This window comes from Mustela nivalis (assembly GCF_964662115.1).
Source record: "Mustela nivalis genome assembly, chromosome: 17".
Lineage (NCBI taxonomy): Eukaryota > Metazoa > Chordata > Mammalia > Carnivora > Mustelidae > Mustela > Mustela nivalis.
This window is the reverse complement of record NC_139036.1, coordinates 7,565,145-7,584,963: the sequence shown is the minus strand read 5'-3', so window position 1 is coordinate 7,584,963 and position 19,819 is coordinate 7,565,145. Positions and strand designations below refer to the sequence as shown.

Genomic DNA, 19,819 nt, shown 5'->3' with positions numbered 1-19,819 from the left:
TCTTAAGAAAGAAAGAGAGAGAGAGGAAGGAAGGAAGGTACCAGTCTGATGGGGCATGTTGGTAACCAGGAGGTGATGCATGTGTATGTGAGAAATCTGTCCTTTCTGTGCCATTTTGCCGTGAACCTAAAACCTCCCTAAAAATTATTTAAAATGTTAAAAATCAAGATTATCAACTACTAATTCAGTTCACTGATAATACATAACTGTGAAGAAGACACACACTGAGCTATTTCTTACAATATCAGTCTATTTGCCCAAAGTACAAGCTCCGTTCCTATCGCTTTATTCAATTTTTACCCCTCCTTCAAGTCTCAGCAAAAGTTCCATTTCTGACCCCAAAGCTTCCTCAGTTAATTCAGGCTAGGGACAGCCATAAACAGGAATACATTCCTTGTCCTCTTAGGCTCACTGACCAGTCTTCAAGAATTCTTCTCCCGGGTACCTGGGTGGCTCAGTTGGTTAAGCGACTGCCTTCACCTCAGGTCATGATCCCATCGTCCTGGGATTGAGTCCCACATCGGGCTCCCAGTTCCCTGAGGAGTCTGCTTCTCCCTGGATTTCTCCCTCTCATGCTCTTTCTCACTCTCTCTCTGTCTCTCTCAAATGAATAAATAAAATCTTTAAAAAAAAAAAAAAAAGAATTCTCCTCCCTTGAACATCAAGAGACCTACTGTACCTAGTAGTTATTAGGTCTACAGTATGACTTAACATATTTGGTGCCAAAGCCCTCCCTCTCTTTGCAAATAAATAGTAAGAGTAATAAAGAGTATTAGTAATAATAGTAATTAATAGTAATAGTAATAATAGTAATTAAATAGTAATTAATTCGTAATAATAGTAAGAGTAATAAATAGTAAGAGTTGCTTCCTACCACACTGTATCTATTCCTTCGTGCCTGACAGAAGTGGGGAGGAAGATAAGAGGAACAGCAAGCAGGAGCTTTGAATGTTCAAAAGCAAAAATAAACAGTTGTCCAAAATTGGTGTCATCAATAAGAACGGAGGGTAAGTGAATTTCTAAAGTGGATGAAAGGAGATGCAGTTATCTAGACCAAGAGCTGGTGAACTTTTCTGTACAGGGTCAGGAAGTAGAGAGTTGAGACTGTGGGCCACACGTGGGTCTCTGTGCCATCTCCTTCCTCTTCTTCTCTCTTTTTTTGACAGCCCTTTAAAAAGGTAAAAACCCTGGGTGCCTGGGTGGCTCAGTCGGCTGGGCATCTGCCTTTGGCTCAGGTCATGATCTCAGGGTCCTGGGATAGAGTTCTGCGTCAGGCTCCCTGCTCGGCGAGGAGTCTGCTTCTCCTTTTCCCTCTGCCCCTCCCCCTGCTCCTGCTCTCTCTCTCCCTCTATCTCAAATGAATAAATAAAAAATCTTTTAAAAAATATTAAATAGGGGCACTTGGGTGGCTCAGTCAGTTAAGCATCTGTCTTCAGCTCAGGTCTTGATCTCAGGGTCCTGGGATCGAGCTCCACATCGGGCTTTCTGCTCAGCAGGGAGCCTGCTTCTCTCTCTCTCTCTCTCTCTGCCTGCCTCTCTGCCTACTTGTGATCTCTCTCTCTGTCCAATAAATTAAATAAAATATTTTTTTTTTAATGTAAAAACCATTCTTAGACTAGAAAAAGCAGGCCATGGAGCAAGAGGTTTGCCAGTCCTGCATGGACACAGAAGAGTAATAGAATGAAAAGCGTCCGTTATTCCAATCTGATTAACCTGAGAGGGCTCCAGGGAGGAGGTGGTGGTATTCTGAGCTCTTGAGGGAGAGCCGAGCCTTGGCATGACCGTGAGGTAGCAGGGGAGCAGAATGACCTAATGGAAAGGAACTGGGCTCGGCGTCACAGCGCTGGCTCTCCGGCTATCTCTGTGGCTTCGGCCAAGTCGCCCCTGCGCCTCCAGTAACTTCTGTGAGTTATCGCCATGAAAAATGAGCAGAAGAGCCGCTCGTGGCGAGAACAAGATGAGATCATATCAGGGCACTTTGGAAATGGACAAGCATCCCAGGAAGACCTTGATAAAGTTAGCAAAAAGCCAAAAATGTAAGTTACACTTGAAAATTAAAAAATTTGAAAGGTCACATTATTTAGCTCGTGAGAGAGGAGGCAAACTGTGCGAGTCGAGGGTGATTCTTTACTGCACAGCTTTGGCCCCAAACAGCTATTTTATTAGCTGTGAGCCTTCAGAAGATCAGAGTTGTGAGCAATCAAGGCAGCTGGGCATCCCTGTAGAGGTGACACAGAGACCATCGGTATGACATCAGAAGTGTGTGGAGAAGCTCTAACCCCACGGAGGTCTCTCCCTCAGCAGCCTGCATGCAGGGTACCCCTCAAGACCTGTTCTCTGCTCTCCCAGCACCAGGGGCAGGGCTGGAGCTCCCAGAAATGTGGTCTTGGAGGACCCTCCTCCATCCTACCGACAGGAAAGAAGTAAGGACAGAAAGATGGAACCTCAAGACAGAACAACTTCTGGTTTACAACTTTTGGCTTCTAACTGGCTGAGTCTGATACAATCCCCATCCTCGTCCCAGAGAAATACTGAGAAAGACACACACACACAAAATGACCAAAGCCCCCAAGCCCCGCCCCCCCCCACCTGGAACTTAAAATTTTGGGGAAGATTGGAACAGTCCATCAAGAGAACCTGAAAAACTTATCCACCATCGGGACACCTGGGTGGCTCAGTTGGTTAAGCAGCTGCCTTCAGCTCAGGTCATGATCCCAACGTCCTGGGATCGAGTCCCACATCGGGCTCCTTGCTCAGCAGGGAGCCTGCTTCTCCCTCTGCCTCTGCCTTCCTCTCTGTCTGCCTGTGCTCACTCTCTCTGACAAATAAATAAATAAAATCTAAAAAAAAAAAAAGAAGAAAAAAAGCTTATCCACCATCTAAGAAGGCTGGTGGAATGGATTCAGAAAGACAGCTGGTGGGGTACCCATTCTTGTTTGCAAATGACAGTGAGGACGCCCTTCTGACCTTTCCTCTCCTGGCAGTCTTACTTGGCATGATGAGTTGAATTATGTCCACCAACCCCAAAAAAGAATATGTTGAAAACCCAAGCCCTGGCACCTCAATATGAGACCTTACTTGGAAACAGGGCCCTACAGAGGTCATCAAGTTCACACGAAGTCATTGGGTTGGGCCTTACTCCAGCATGACTGGTGTCCTCATAGAAGGAGAAATTTGGACACAGACAGACATGCACAAAAGGAAGATGAAGGGAATAGCCACAGGGAAAAATGTCATGTGGAGATTAAGTTAGGAAGTGATCCAGCTCTGAGCTAGAGATTGCCAGAAAAAGAACCAAAAAGTAGGAGAACAGCCTGGAACAGAGCCTCCCCAGCCAATACCTTGATTACAGATGTCTAGTCTCCAGAACCGGGAGACAAGAGGTATCTGTTGTTCCGGCCACCTGGTGTGTGGTACTTTGCATGGCAACCGGAAGACATAAAGACGCTTGGGTACTCAAGTCTTGTGACAATGGCAGCTCTTTCTTCATTGCATAAGGAATCCCCCTTTCAAGGCAGCCAGAGTACCTCTCTCCCAATGCCATTCACATACAGCAAGAGGAATTCGGCATACGACCCTAAGCCCATCTGGCTGCTCACAATTTTCAGGTTCTTTTTGGTGACTACCAGCAAGTTCCAAAATCTAGGAGCCTGTGAGGTTCTGGGTCTGCCTTCCCACGCTGGTGTATGTTCCAGTGAAAGCAAAAGTCTCAACTCAAATCCTAGCACACCTGAAAATACGTATTAATGATATAAAGCAAAAGTAAATACACAAACAAGTGAACGCCCAGCCCTCTGGGACTCAAAGCAAATCCTGAGATTCTAGAGGCAGAATTTAGCTAAAGACATACTTTGATCAGGGGATGGAATCCTCTTTCAAGGGATGGACTCAGATCCGAAACAAATCTGGGTCTGGAGGAACCACCACGGAATGGATTCTAGAAGCGCAAAACCTGATCTGGAAAATAAACCCCTCAAAGAACTTGAGGAAGTAACCAGAGCATCACCTCCTGAAGCGATGTTCACCCAGACAGTTTTATTACCAAGACAGCTGAAACTTTCAAGGAACAGATAATCCTGAGGCAATATAAACTATTCCTGAATTAAAAAAAATGTAAATGTTCACTGCAAGTAAGGATCATCTTGATACCAGAACCTCACAAAGATAGCACTCACAGAAAAGGACTATAAACCAAAGCCATCATCATAAACACAAATTTCAAGACGCTAAATAAAGTAGCAGCCAGTTGAATGAAATTGTATATTAAAAGATCGTCCATCCAAATCAACTAGGGTTTTTAGGGAATGCTGAAGTATTTTTTTTTTAAGGGCATGGAGCCCAACCGGAGGCTTGAACTTACGACCCTGAGGTCAAGACCTGAGCTGAGGTCAAGAGAGAGCCACTTAGATGCCCCAGAATGCTCGAATATTTTAATATTAGGAAAGCAATTAACAAAATACATCAAAGGCAGATGTGCAATCATTTCAGCAGTAATAAACAGGCATTATTAAAATGTAGCACATATTGAGAATAAAAACTCCAAAGCAGAGACAGGAAATGATGTTCTTGACATGGCAAAGATAACTGGTCTTCAATAAGTCAGGTCTTCAGAGTCAAACACAGGAGATTTTCCTATTAGAATCAGAAGAAACCAAGAATGATTGCTCTCACCAATATTATTTAACGTTTTTACAGAAAGCTGGCCAATTAAATGAGACATAAGGTGGAAATCCATTATAGTCATTACAAAGAAGGAAAAAATATTATTAGAAATACAATTATAGGGTGCCTGAGTGCCTCCGTTGGTTGAGCATCTGCCTTCAGCCTAGGTCATCATCCCAAGGTCCTGGGATCAAGTCCTACGTCAGGCTCCTTGCTCAGTGGAAAGTCCCTTCTCCTTCTGCCTCTCCCCAACTTGTTCTCTTTCTCTCTCTCTCTCCCTCCCTCTCAAATAAACAAATAAAATCTTTTTAAAAATCTGTAGATTTTCCATATACCACCCATGTGTGCTACATAACATAAAGAAAAGGCTTATATTCACAATAACAAAACATGTGAAATATAAGGCATCTGAGTAATCCAAACCTCTATACCAGAGATCTAAAAGGACAAAAACAGAGGAAAAACCAAAAAAACTATAGATTAAATCTCCCTTAAGAACATGGATGCAGGGGCGCGTGGGTGGTTCAGTGGGTTAAGCCTCTGCTTTCGGCTCAGGTCATGGTCTCAGGGTCCTGTAATCGAGTCCCGCATCAGCCTCTCTGCTCCTCAGGGAGCCTGCTTCCCTCTCTCTGCCTGCCTCTCTGCCTGTTTGTGATCTCTGTCTGTCAAATGAATAAATAAAATCTTTAAAAAAAAAAAAAAAAAGAACATGGATGCAGAATGGTAAAAGCTGACCGATATGATACACAAAGACAAAGTAGAGTCTATAATGAAATTACAGTTAAATGTTTAAACTCTAGTAACTTAAAAAGAAAAAAAAGCAGTATGCTCTTGATAGATGCAAGTGGGCATCAAACTATTTTTCAACATTTTATGCTGATTCAAACTCTTGGAAAAACTAGGATATTTACTGAAAATGACAATATGACCTATCTTGGACCAAAAGACAGTATTCTACAGAATGGGTAAAGCACCAGAAGGATTTCCATTAAGATCAGACACAACATTAATAATATATTCAATATCAAATCTGTGCACATGTGGAAAACTAAAGAGAACCAGCTGAAAATCTATTAGAATTAATAATAAGTAGGGTAAAAAATCAAAGTTATCAACTATTAAAGTATTTAATCATGTCAACAGACAAGGTCTTCCAAATTTATGGCAATGCTAACTGCCAATTTAATGTGATTCTTTGAAGAACAGTATTAGAGAGAATTCACTTGGAAGATCACACAGAATCACAAATGCACAAGACTGGGCAAAACAAAAATTATAATATAATTATAACTGTACTTAAGTAAAATATTAAAGATTATAAATACAGTAGATGCCAAACAAATTTTAACTCATAACTGTTGAAATAATAATATACTCCAAAATAGGTCAGTGCCAGGGAATAGAAAACCCAGAAACAGCTAGGTAGATGGGATAATTTGGTACTCTATTTCTTAATTATAATTTTTCTGATATCAGGAAGTGACTTAAGAATTTTAAATTGCCCTGGTTTTAAATGAGAAGGGAACCTCATAGTCAATTGTATCTGAGAATCAAGGAAATCAACTACATGATATTCCAAATCAATTGAGAAAGAAAGGATAGCAAACAAATAAAATGGCTCTGGGACAATAGATTAAAATTTTAGGGGAAAAATGTAAAGTTTGAAGTATTTCCTAATGACATACATCAAAAGAAATCCAGTCTAAAAAAATAAATTTGGAAAATAAAAAAGAATACGATAAACAGACAGAATGCAAGTATCCTTGTTTTCATGAAACTAAATTATCCACCTGAAGAACCTATTACAGATATGAGCCATTTTTTGCCCTCCTAGCAACTGTCCATGACCTCCAATGATAAGAAACTGTGTCTTTGTGGGATACAAGAGCAGTCCGTCTTCCCACTACAGACACCATAGAGTGCCCAGTAATATTGGGATTGTGAAATCTAGTGTTGGTATACCCATAGAATGAACCATTGTACACCTCTACAAATCAGGTTTTGGAAATAGCTAAATGCACAAGAAAATGTTCAGACTATAGCTAAGAAAGTGAGATGTGATCACATTTTAAGAACATACATACTGTAATCAGGTTACAGAATAGATTTTTATTTTGATGAACACCCTTACTTCGAAAATAAAGTTCTCTCCAAAGAATTTCATCTGAATGAGAGTGGTGATCCATCTTCAAAGTCCACTGAAATGAAATGGAAATCTGGAAAGGATGTGACAAAACGTTCAAGTCAAACACAGAATAAAGCCAGCAGGAAGAGACAGCATGAGGAACCAGAGAGCTTCTTCACCTGGTTTACTGACCATTCTGATGCAGGTGCAGATGAGTTAGGAGAAGTCATCAAAGATGATATTTGGCCAAATCCATTACAGTACTACTTGGTTCCCGATATGGATGACGAAGAAGGGGAAGGAGAAGAGGATGATGATGATGATGATGATGAAGAAGGATTGGAAGATATTGATGAAGAAGGAGATGAGGATGAAGGTGAAGAAGATGAAGATGATGATGAGGGGGAGGAAGGAGAGGAGGATGAAGGAGAGGATGACTAATGGAGCACTGATGGACTCCAACCTTCCTTTTTTAATTTTCTTCAGTCCCTGGGAGCAAGTTGCCGTCTTTTTTTTTTCCCCCTCTTTCTTTTTCTTTTCTCCTCTCGTGCTCATTCACCCTGTTTTTTGAAGTCTCCCTTTTCTCTCCCTTTACACCATGGTTCTCAAATACCTTGAGCAGAATACAGTGGGAAAAGAATATTCTACCCCTTTTTGTTCCAAATTCATTTTTGTCCCTTCCTGTCTCAATAAAAACAAAAGCTTTATGGAATCAACACCACCGTGCTCTGTGGGAAAAAAGAAAAACCTTCTGCTCCCTTAGCTCTGCTGGAAGCTGGAGGGTGCTAGGCCCCTGTGTAGTAGTGCATAGAATTCTAGCTTTTTTCCTCCTTTCTCTGTATATTGGGCTCAGAGATTATACGGTGTTTCTATGTGAATATGGACAGTTAGCATTTACCAACATGTACCTGTCTACTTTCTCTTGTTTAAAAAAAAGAAAAAAAAAACTTTAAAAAATGGGGTTATAGAAGGTCAGCAAAGGGTGGGTTTGAGATGTTTGGGTGGGTTAAGTGGGCATTTTGACCACATGGCTTCTCCTTTGGCATGTTTAATCGTGATGTTTAACGGACATCCTTGCAGTTTAAGATGACACTTTTAAAATAAAACTCTCTCCTAATGATGACTTGAGCCCTGCCACTCGATGGGAGAATCAGCAGAACTTGTAGGATCTTATTTGGAATTGACATTCTCTGTTGTAATTTTGTTCCTGTTTATTTTTAAAAATTTTCTTTTTGTTTCACTGGAAAGGAAAGATGATGCTCAGTTTTAAACGTTAAAAGTGTACAAGTTGCTTTGTTCCAATAAAACTAAATGTGTACACACACACAGAAAAAACATACATACTTGCACATGCAAACACACACGTATATGTGCATCTATCCTAGAAAAATGACTTAAAGGAAAGATCATAAAAACATAAGCAGTATGTGACAGAATAGCAGGGTTAGGCATGATTTAAACTGCCCTTCGATATTATTTTCCAAATGTTACCTGAATCCCCTTCTCAGCTGCCCATCCCTGGATAGATCAGAGAAGTAACTGACTCCACTGGCCAGAAATTTATGGCAGAGCCCGTGTGCCAAGCCATACTCAAGTACAGATAAGCATGATTAGCTGAATAAATCAGATTCTCTCTCTGAATAGTTGGAACTGGGAAATGTCACACAAATGGTATGCAGAACGAAAGGCCCTGAAGGTAGAAGGGGCTGTGTGAGAGCCACAGGCAGCCATAACGACGAGAAATGAGAAACCATGTGGGAGAAGATGCTAGTGGGTAGAGAAAAATGGATTGTTGGTAATCAGTCGTGGGAAGAAAAGTAGACAGAAGGTACAGGAAACAATACAGAGAAAAGATCTGTGAACTTCAACTGGGATCCTACAGATGCTTGGATCTCATACGGGACCTGAGACCCAATAAAATCATGGCTATTGGTCTAAGAAGCTTAAGAACATTTATCTCCTCTTGACCTTTACAATTTAAAAGCAAACCAGTTTCCAACAGGAAAAGAGTACTTCTTGTACAAAATAAATAAATAAATAAATAAAAGACTCCATGCACCGACTAAAAAAATGAGAAACTCTCAAACATTAATGTTAACATTGGTTATCTCCAATTGGTAATGGAATTACAAGTAATTTATTTTTTCTTCTTTATACTTTTGGCATTTTTCTCATTTTCCACCATGAACATATAGTACTTTTATAATCATTTACTAAACAAATAAATGCTATTTTAAATGGCATGTGTGTGAATATGTTCTGTTGACCTCACCCTGATAAAAAACCTTCATAAATTTCACCATGAGTTTCCTTGGAGAGCAAAGACCAAGACCTTTGCTGATAGGCATCTATTTCCCACATTTTTTACAACTAAATAACCAAGTGTCGTTGTTCTGGGCCAAAGTTTGTATCCAAGGTCAACAGATTTCCCCTCCTGTGACTGAGTGGATCCAACATACTTAGAACGGTCACCCACTGACTCATCCAATAGGCATTCATGTTCTGGGACAGGCATCAGAGCACCGAAGGCATCTGTTTACAGAGTAATCAGCTTGCTCTAAGAATCTTTGCTAAATAATGCTGTAGAATTCAGGCTTCGCATCAGAATATTCTATGTGACACTCTCCTGGCAACAGGCTTTGAAAGCCCATTCCCTTCAGAGTTCTTTCTCACCCCCTTTTTCCAAAGAGGAGATGCAACCCCAAACAGACCACCTAAAAGAGACAGACATTCAAAGAGGGTACACCATGCAGAAGTAAGCGTTCAACCTCTTTTTCACGCTCCCAAAACAGCACTGACCCCCTGCCCGGACCCAAACCCAACTCCCCACTGTGTGCCCTTGATTTTCATCAAATATTCTTCTCTTTCAGACAAAACGGGCCTCATGGAAGTTTGCCGAGGATCTCAACCTCAAGCATGTGAGATCTTGGGCAAAAAACACGGAACCTGGGCGCCTGGGTGGCTCAGTGGGTTAAAGCCTCTGCCTTCGGCTCTGGTCATGATCCCAGGGTCCTGGGATCGAGTCCCACATCGGGCTCTCTGCCCCACCGGGAGCCTGCTTCCTCCTCTCTCTCTCTCTGCCTGCCTCTCTGCCTACTTGTCCTCTCTGTCAAATAAATAAAATATTTTAAAAACAAAACAAAACAAAACACGGAACCTAGCTGAGCTTCGATTTCATCTATAAAACAAGGGGATTGCAAAGAACTGGAATGTTCCAGTAGCTCAAAGATCTATGCATAAGACTCTATAAAAAGAAACAGGGCCTACCAGGGAGGACACAGATGCCATGAAGCTTCCCAGGCATGCTGTCCCGGGGAATATTTGAAGCAAGCCGGATGGCACTCCTGTAAACACAGATACCCCTTCTTCACCACTCTGGGAAGCAGCTCCTTGTCTACACTCCCTGTCCTTTGCCGACAGAGTCGCTGTAGAAAACACACTGCTGTGGCTTTGAGGGTTCGCTGCATTCAGACACCCCTTTCCAGACCCTAAAAACCTGCATTTTGATCCTAACAAAAATTTCTGAATGTGTTTTCAAGACACAGCTAGCAAAACAACTATCTGGTTCTGAAAGTCCTGAACTTTAAAAAGGCTTCTCAAGTACCAGCTCATGCTCCAAAGATAAATTTGAAAGGAGTGGAGTCGAAATGAATCATAAACATGTGGATTAAATTTCCCACAAGTACCCAACCTTTTGAAAACGGAGAGAAATATGCTTGGAGAGAAAAAAAAAAAAAAAGAGTCTTAATTCTACAAAACTCAAAATCATCTCTAAAAGAAGAAGACATTTGCCAAATGCTTGAGTCAAGGGAGCAACACATCGAATTAATTTCCTTTGATCTGGTCTGCGGGGTTGGGATAATCCAGATGGCTATTCACCGGGGTTTGCAGATCCTTGTGACTGCCTGACGTTACGAGCTACAAACTCGGGGTCCCCAGTGACGTGTGAATTTCAGAGCTATGAGTCCACCCTGGTCTGGTCGTCAACCGAAGAGCCCCACTCACCCTGGGGGCAACTTTCTGTCCCCTAAGGGTCAGAATGGGTCCAGATTTCCAAATCCAAGGTCATTAGTGATGACATAAGACAAAATAGTACTGTTGGGTTTTTAGATTTTAGGAAACGCTTGCTATACCAATACCATGGACAAAAAAAGAACACATTCAGAAGCTTAGCACCCACTTTCGTCAGGGTTCCAGTCATCTGAAAATCGGGGCTTTCCTTCCGACTAATTTTTTTCCTTCTTACCTCCAAGTGTTCCCTGCAGACCTTATTCTTCCCCATATATGCACAAACGACCTATACAGATTTACTTTTTCCTTACTAGCAAACTACTCATTAGGAACTTTCCAGGGCCTGTCTCTACATTCTTGGGTCCCTGCCCCAATATCTCTCTGTCATTCTCTTTACCTCTTGGAAGCAGTGGACACATTGGACCACGGTCTACTATATGAAGTCATGCTGTTCACTCTGACTTCCAAGGGTCTCCATCAACTTGCCCCAACCCATGCCTCCTCCCTTAAGTATCACTCTTTCCCTACTGCAGTTTACTGTCTGGATAAACTAGACTTCCTACTGCTTCCTTTCCATCCCAGGGGAGTTCCCATCCCAGTAGGCCTACCCTTGACTCGCACCAGCACTGGGCACAAATCCTACCGATTCACCCCGATTGCCCTTCCATGCCAAGAACCTGATGATCACTACCAGTCTGCACTCTCCCCAACAAGGTGCTAACACCCAAACTCCAGCACAATGCCTTTGGTCTTTTCCCTCATTTACAGCTCCTATCACATCACATCATAGTTACTTATAGCTTGTTTTACCTCCCTTATCATAGATAATGCTCCTGATCACAAGAACAATAACCCTTGAATGCTTGTGTCCCACCAAGCACCACTCATTGTGTTTTGCAGACAGCGGTGTCCACTAAAAGAAGAGAATCAGTCCCTTCTGGGTGCCAGCCTCATCATCTATAAAATTGGCAAGTTTGGTGGAATATGTTTTTAAAGTCTCCCCTGGCACACAAGTTCCAAGGTCAGTTCCAACCGTCCCTTCTACAACTGGGAACTGGACTACTGAAGCGCAAATGCAGTTTTGATACGGCGTAACAAGGTAGGCAAAAAAAGCATGGAGATTTGAGGTCCGCTAATAAATACTTCATAAGGATTCCCCCTGTCCTATCATGCTGCCACAATAAAGCAGGCCTCCCTAAAATTAACTGTGCTGTTTTGTTGAATGAACAACGCAGTGCAAGTGGACAGGACAAGATAAGAGGAGACGGATCCCATTCCCTGCAAAAGCAATGTCTCCAAATAGCCTCGAATCGATTTTCTAAGAATTAACCTATAAAAGTTGTTTTTTAAACCTTCCAGATAGACCCAGTCTATTTTATAAACACTTTCTCAGATTTATGTCTGGCCTATAAAAACCAGGCTGGGCCTTTGGTGGAGGACAGGAAGAATCATATTTGGCTCTGGTACCCCGGAGTTACGCTGTAATGCTGTTCACAAAGCCAACGCTGGGGACTCTTCCTTCTAGGTAAAACTTCCTTATAAGGAGGTCTTTTTTTACACTTCAGTAACTCTCCCCGCTTTGGAGAGCATCGGATTGTCCATATACCTAGCTCTATAGCCAAGAGATATAGTGAGGTCCCAGTTTATTTAGACGAAACTTTGATAACCACAGTCAACTATTCTGGCTCAGCCAAAGGCTTACAGTGCAGCCAAAAGTCTGGAAGAAGCAAATGCCCTTGTAAAATGTTGAGCTGGTGAGCACTTGGGAAAACTGTCACCTGAAAAACTGTGCAGGTAGATCCTGAGTTTATATAAGAATAAATTTGGAATCAAAGATGGGATAACAAGTGTAAAGTCTCCTAATGAAGCCACAGTAAATACACCCAGATACAGAGGGAAAATAAGACTGCCCCACTGGTTCTTGTGGGGACAAGCCCAGAGGGTGTTTTAGGGGTGGAAAGACAGAGGAAACATAATTAATAGTATGACAAATGTAATGTAACTGAACTCCCCTCATCTGGAGATTCTTTCTTAAATTCTAGCCTGTGTGCAGATAGAAAGCTTTCAGCAATAACTGTGAGCCCTGGAAAGACTTGTTTGTTGTTGTTGTTGGGTTTGTTTGTTTTCTTTTTAAAAGTAACTAAGCAGAGAGGAGAACTTGAACCCCATAGTCCATGGGAAATGGGGTCAAAATGGAAGCTCTGTCTCTAGATGCAGATTGCATGCTGAGCTCACACTGCAACCTTCTCCTCCTGCCCCAACCCTGGAATCAGCAAAAGAAAACAAAATAGTTCAAAACTGCACTAAAATACAAGACCACAGTAGATCAGAAATTAATAGAAAATACTGAAAGAGAGAAGACAAGGTCACTTACGCAGCCAAAGAGGACAGGTGCAGCCTCCCACTTGCATATCCCCCTCCCCACCAACCCCCTTACTACTGTGTGGTTCGAGTGTTAAGACCATAGCTAAACCTATTTTTCACCTGTTCTCACCCACCAAGAATAATCATGTCATGTTCACCTCGCTGCAGGTCATGGTCCCCTCCACATGTCCAAGCTAAAGCAATCCATTACCTCTGGGGCTATCACTCACATTTCGGTATCCTCTCCAGTCTGATCCCATCCACCAACCCTCTCCATATTATCTCTGGAACTCCCAATTTTTAGTCAAATCTCTCCTATGTCCTCGATCTCTTCCCTGAAACCCGTGCCTCTTCCTTACCCAGCGGAAACCTTGGTGTCACCCCAGATGATACTGACGTATTTCTCCAACTTCCTCAAATTGGTTTTTCTCTCTAAATCCACATGTACCAAGACCCCAAACAAATAGAGTAGGAGTCTTCCTTTAACCCATTGCCACTTTCAAAGCATTTTTCCTGCTTTGAAAATCCAAACATTATGTATGGAAAGATGCAGAAACTCTTCCACCATCTTTGTCAAGATGGTTTCTTTTGAATTTCTCTTTTGTTAACTTTATAAGTTGAGTGATTCATTCATCTTTCAATCTTTCATGTCTTTTCCTATTATATAAATCTGAATCTTGTGTGTTTTGGCATATACTGCAATGATTATTATGTGATTTTAATTATTTCAGAATTTTCAGTACAATCCCTTCTTGACCCACTTCTTGTAAATGTGTTTATTTAGTTTCCAAAGAACAAGGGACTTTTATTTTTACTTTTTAAAAACCGTGCACTGTGGTCAAGGGATATACTCTGTATGTTATCAATTATGTGGTGTATGTAGTCAGTAAACATAAAGGTTCTGTGTGCTTTAAAAAAAAAAAGAAAAGAAAAAATAGGGAAGGTTGTGTCCAGGAATACGTATTTTGACATTAAGTCATCTTTGTTAATCATGACTTAAACATTAAATCATCCTTGTTCATCATGTTTTTCATATCTGGTATAGCCTTCCTAATATTTTGTCTTCTTTTTCATTAGTGTCTGATAGAGATATTTAACATCTCTAACAATAATTGTGAATTTGTTAGTTTTTCTTTGTACTTCTGTCAATTTTTTTCCTTATGTCTTTGAGTCTAGATCATTAGACTAGGATTGCTGTAACTTACTTGTGAATTTTTTCACTTATCATTCAGTATAATCTTTATCTGCATCAACACACTTTACCTTACAACTAATATTGTTTAAGAATATCACTAACTAGGGGTGCCTGGGTGGCTCAGTGGGATAAAGCCTCTGCCTTCGGCTCAGGTCATGATCTCGGGGTCCTGGGATCGAGCCCCACATCGGGCTCTCTGCTTGGTGGGGAACCTACTTCATCCTCTCTCTCTGTCTGCCTGTCTACTTGTGATCTCTGTCTGTCAAATAAATAAATGAAATCTTAAAAAAAAAAGAATATCACCAGCTAAATTTCCTTTTGTTCAGTGTTTTACTGGTACATGTTTCCTTTTCTCTCTTCCTTTTCAATCTTTTTTCTCCTCTCCTGATTTTTTTAACTGGATCAAGTGTTTTTCATCTCCTTTTCCCCTTTTTACTATCGCCCTCGCCCCACAAGGATGACAAGACGCCCTGGTTCGGATGCATCTTCTCTCTCTCTATTTCCGCAAGTCTACACACTTATATACGCTTACATGACCAATCAGCGAGCAGGGTACAGGAGGGAGCAAATCAGGCTGGGCACCTAAACAAACAACTTCGCTAGCAACCAATGCTGTTTACTTCCTCTTTGGGCGTTCTGCTTAGTCTCACGAGGCAATCCTAACCTGGCAACTAGCCAGGCACCATCTTTTAATGGCGGAGACCGCCCTGGCCAGGGGCCTGCCTCCGACATTTACTAGCTTGAAAGTTGTACCTTATATTTCATTCTTTTAGACATTTAAAATGCACACTTGACATTTTAAAAAACTCCAATCAAAATCTCTGTCCTTCTGGTCAAGAAACAATTCAGTTCTGATCTCCCTCCTCCCATCTGCCATCTTGCTTAGCATTTTTATTTCTCTTTGTTTTTAACCCTCTCCTCCAAATAAATCTCTTGTTTATAAGTAAATGTTTACAATTATGAAAATGTTCACCAATTTCTTTCTTTCCATTATAACTCCAATGCCTCTCCAATCTTCTGTGTTCAATTTCTCCTTACTGATGAACATACTTAGTGGTCTTTTCAGGCAATGGTCAATAACGGTTCTTTGGACAATGTTCTCATTTGGCCCTCACTCTTGAATGATACTTTTAGCTGGGTATAGAATTCTATGATGGTGGTTCTTTCCATTAGCAGACTGCAGGTATAATTAGATTGCATTCTGACATATATTGTTATTTACAAAAAGTCTGCTGTCAATCTCATAATTTCTCCTTTGAGATTGCTCTTTCATTCTCTATATTTAGAATTTTTCCTTTTCAGTATTTTAGTTTTACCCCAATGTGTCTAAGTAATTTTTTAATCCTTCTTGGGCCTCCATATATTATTTTAATCTGAAGATTTATATTTTGTTTTGCTTTTCAAATCTGGAGAAGTCTCCACCATTGTTTTTTGTTTTTTGTTTTAATACTGCCTCTCCTCCACTGCCACTATTTTTTCCCCTTCAGGATGCCTATTAAACACAGGATGCCTTCTCATTCCAAGTTTAACTTCCTTTTTATATTTTAACCTCATCATATATCTGTGCCCCAGGCTACGTGATTTCCTCAGATTTGTCTTCTAAATCTAGCTGATCCCTTATGTTTGAGTTTTTTTTTTTTTAGTTGCTATATTCCACATTTCTTAAATGAAATCAGTTCTTTTTCAAATCTGATTGATTTAAAGAATACCTTGGTTTTTTATGCTTCTCACTCCTTTCAGTTTTAATAGTTTTAAACATTTTTTATTTTATAGTTTCTTTAAAATTTTCCTGTTTTCCAAATATTATAATATTTTGTCTCCTATTTTTCAAGTAAATTTGAGTGCCTACTAGGTACTAGGCATTGCTTTGGGGACTTGGAGTGCATCAGTGAATAGAACCATCAAAATTCCCTGTCTTATGGGATTCATACTCTAGTGGAAGGACAGAGGCAATATATAAGATGTGTGGAATATATAGTATGTCAGATGACAGTAAAGCTAGGGAGAAAATAAAGCAGGACTTAATACAGGACTATTCCTTGCCTATCAAAGAAAAAATAATGATACCAGTGTGGCTGGAGGAAAGGGAGCCAAAGGGACAGTAGAGGTTGAAGTCAGAGGAAGACCAAAGACCAAACCTGATGTCAGAGTCCCTGGAAGGACCTTGGCCTTTATCTTAAATGATACTGGAAGCCATCAGAGGGATTTGGTCAGAGGAGTGACATATCTGATCTATAATGTTAGAAGAGAACTCTGGCTACTTTACTGTGGAGACACCAAAACTGGACAAGGTCGGAATCAGGAAGGCCTAAAGGAGCTATTGCAATAACCCAGTCAAGACATGGTTGTGGCTTGGACCGCATAGCATATATGGAGGGGGTAAGAAGGATTCATATTATGTACATATTTTAAATAAAGAGCCAACAGGGATTTGCTAAAAAAATAAAAAATAAATTAGATGTGGGATGTGAGAAACACAGGGATGATTCTTTACCTATCTCATTGTTCAAAGATGACTCCAAAGGTTTTGGCCTGAGTTGTTGAAAGGATGGAGTTGCCATTTACAGACACAGGAAAGAAGATAGGAGAACAAGGTTTGGGGGAAGGCAGGGAGTGAGTTTGGGATGCAGAGTATTCATTATCCATTGCTGCCTAACAAACTGCCCCCAAATGCAAATGCAGCAGCTTGAACAATAAACACTTACCCTCACAGTGTCTGAGGTTGAGAATCAGAGCTTGGCTTACATGGTGGGTTCTGCCTCAGAAGGCTCAAGAGTGCAATTAAGCTGTGACTAGGGCTGGAGGCACAACCAAGGCTGGAGAATATGCTCTTGTGGTGGCTCCATCACATGCCTGGGAAGTTCATGTTGGCTGTTGTTCATGGAGCCTTGGTGCCTCACTACATGAGCTGCCTGAGTGTCAAGATATGGGAGCTGGCTTCCTCTAGAGCAAGAGACTCAAGAGAGGGTGAGAGACAGCAAGAAGACCCCAAACAGAAACCACAAGAAACCAGAAAGCGTTCTTACAACCTAGTCTCAAAAGTGAAATAATGTCACTCCTGCCATACTCCATCCATCACACTACTCAGACCCTGGAGGGCCGTGGGAGGGACTGCTTGAGGCCATTCTGGGGGCTAGCTGCCACACGCATGTCCCTCAAAGTTCTTCTCAGATGCCTTAGGGCAGCTGTCTTGAAGGTTATCTGGACTTGAGAACCAACCAGTGTGAAGAGGTGAGAAAGTTCCAGGTTGCTGACATAAATGTGGAAGGGAATATTTAAATCATAGTATATGATACCACCTAGAGAGTGACTAGGATTTATTTTTTTAAGCACATACAGACTCTCGCTCACAGCGTACCATTCTTCATCTACCCTGTGGACACTATGCCGTGAGTTGTAAAACCAGCCTTATGAAGCAGTATTGGGTTTGCTTATGCTCTATCCCTGGATGTTCCATGCCTTCTAGAAGAGTTTTTCTTTGGGAAGGTATGTACTATGATAAGTGCTGTGAAGTGTGTAAACCTGGTGATTCACAGACCTGTACCCCTGGGGCTAAAATTCATTATATGTTAATAAAAAATTAGAAGAGTGTTTCTGCTAAATTCTTGGCTTAGTCTTCTCAAATGATCTTCTATCACTTCTATTTCCATGGTGCTGTAAGCCAGGAGTTTCACCTTCTCCACACGCAATTCCCTTGCGGCTTCCCCCAGAGAAGAGCTGGAGAGGTATTTTACAAGGGAGTAGCCCCCGGAGGCTCCAGGATCTGTAGAGGAAGATCTGTCCCAGCCCCTGCTTCAGTGGGTCCTGCCCATCTCACCTGCCCCACACGGCAATAGCCCAGCCCTCAGCCCAGGGCCTGTATGTCGGTGGGGCTTGTTGTTCTGGCCTAGATATATCTCTCAATTCCTGTCATCATGTGACTTCCTCCTCTTTCTTTTAATTTGATTAGGAATTATAAAATATCTTTCATAATAATTTACCCAGAATTTCTATGCATTTATGACACAAAAGGGATGCCTTGGCCAAGTCAGTCAGATCTACCAATTTTTTGGCAAACCTCACAGGCACTGCTCTTCTTTTTTTTATTTTTTTAAGATTTCATTTATTCATTTGACAGATACGGATCACAAGAAGGCAGAGAGGCAGGCAGAGAGAGAGAGGAAGGGAAGCAGACTCCCTGCTGAGCAGAGAGCCCGATGCGGGGCTCGATCCCAGGACTCTGGAATCATGACCTGAGCCGAAGGCAGAGGCTTTAACCCACTGAGCCACCCAGGTGCCCCCATGCACTGCTCTTCTATTAGGAAAACATAATGATGATAAATCTAAAATTTGTTTGTAAGAGGCTTGATAAATCACTTTTTGTTTCTATCTCTCTATTAAAATTGTACTAACCACCATTGTCCCCATATAATTCCCAGACACCATCCTAAACGCTTCCCACACTAAAAAGTCCCATTTCAAAAATTATTTTCTCATAATACCTTCCCTTTGTTAGTCTAGAATTACTAGTGAATCTCTCTTCTGAAGTCATTTAAAAAAAGAAGAAAAGAAAAGCCTTGAAGAGATATTTCAGCCCATCTATGGAACAGACTCTGGTTCTTTTGCTTTTCCTATTCAAGTCACATATGTGTTGAAATTACTTTCATAAACTATACTAAACCCAAAACTCTACCTTTTTTTTTACATAGCTATAAATGGTAAGAAAGTTTCTTCTATCAAAAGTCTGAAGACAAAACACAATGAATAGCAGTTTAACCTTTTACTCAGCTGAGAAAACATTCTTTTTGTTTATCATTAGGGACAAGTGATCTTTTATTTTCAAATCATGAGAAAAAAAAAAAACCTGTGAATCTATTTGGATAATTAGAATCTACTTAGATAACGGAATAAAATCTCAAAGCCCATTTGCGAACCGCAGTAACCAAACCTCAGGCCTGATGCATAATGACTACAAGCTTACCTCCCCCTCTAGCCAATCACTACTTTTCAAAAAACCATCTCATTTTAAACCAACCTCCAAAAAGGAGGCTCTCCTCCTCTTTGAGGCTGTTCCATGTCGTATCTGCAGAACTTTGGGGATATGCTGGCAAGCTCCTTTTGTGGCCCTACGACAGCCAGCAGCAGACATGAAGGAGGGTCCTAGGGTCCAAGCTGAAATATGAAGCCCTCCAGGCTGCAAAATACCAGAAGCAGAATGAAGCAGGGATCCAGATGCAACCCTCCCACCCCAAAGCACATGGTCCTGACAAAAGCCCACCCACCATGGCCCCAAGCTACTCCAGTGGACTCACTAGCACAGTCGGCCCTAGACTACACACCGGCCTGTCTCCCCACTGAAATCAGTCACGGCAGGAAGGTTTCGTCAACCTTCAACCAACGTTTCTTCCAGGGTTTCTTCAACCCTCATCACCCCTCTCTCTGGACCTCCCGAGCTAACCCCATCTCTCGTGTTTGCCCACCTC

At 41.4% G+C, this 19,819-nt stretch overlaps 1 pseudogene across 1 annotated transcript; it reads left to right on the top strand.

Annotated features, from left to right (window-relative positions):
- Positions 1 to 1,917: 1,917 nt before the first annotated feature.
- On the top strand, positions 1,918 to 7,243 carry LOC309852216 (protein SET pseudogene; annotated as a pseudogene). Its single transcript has 3 exons — positions 1,918 to 2,036; positions 2,350 to 2,423; positions 6,756 to 7,243. The product of its transcript is annotated as a protein SET pseudogene (transcript).
- Positions 7,244 to 19,819: the final 12,576 nt, after the last annotated feature.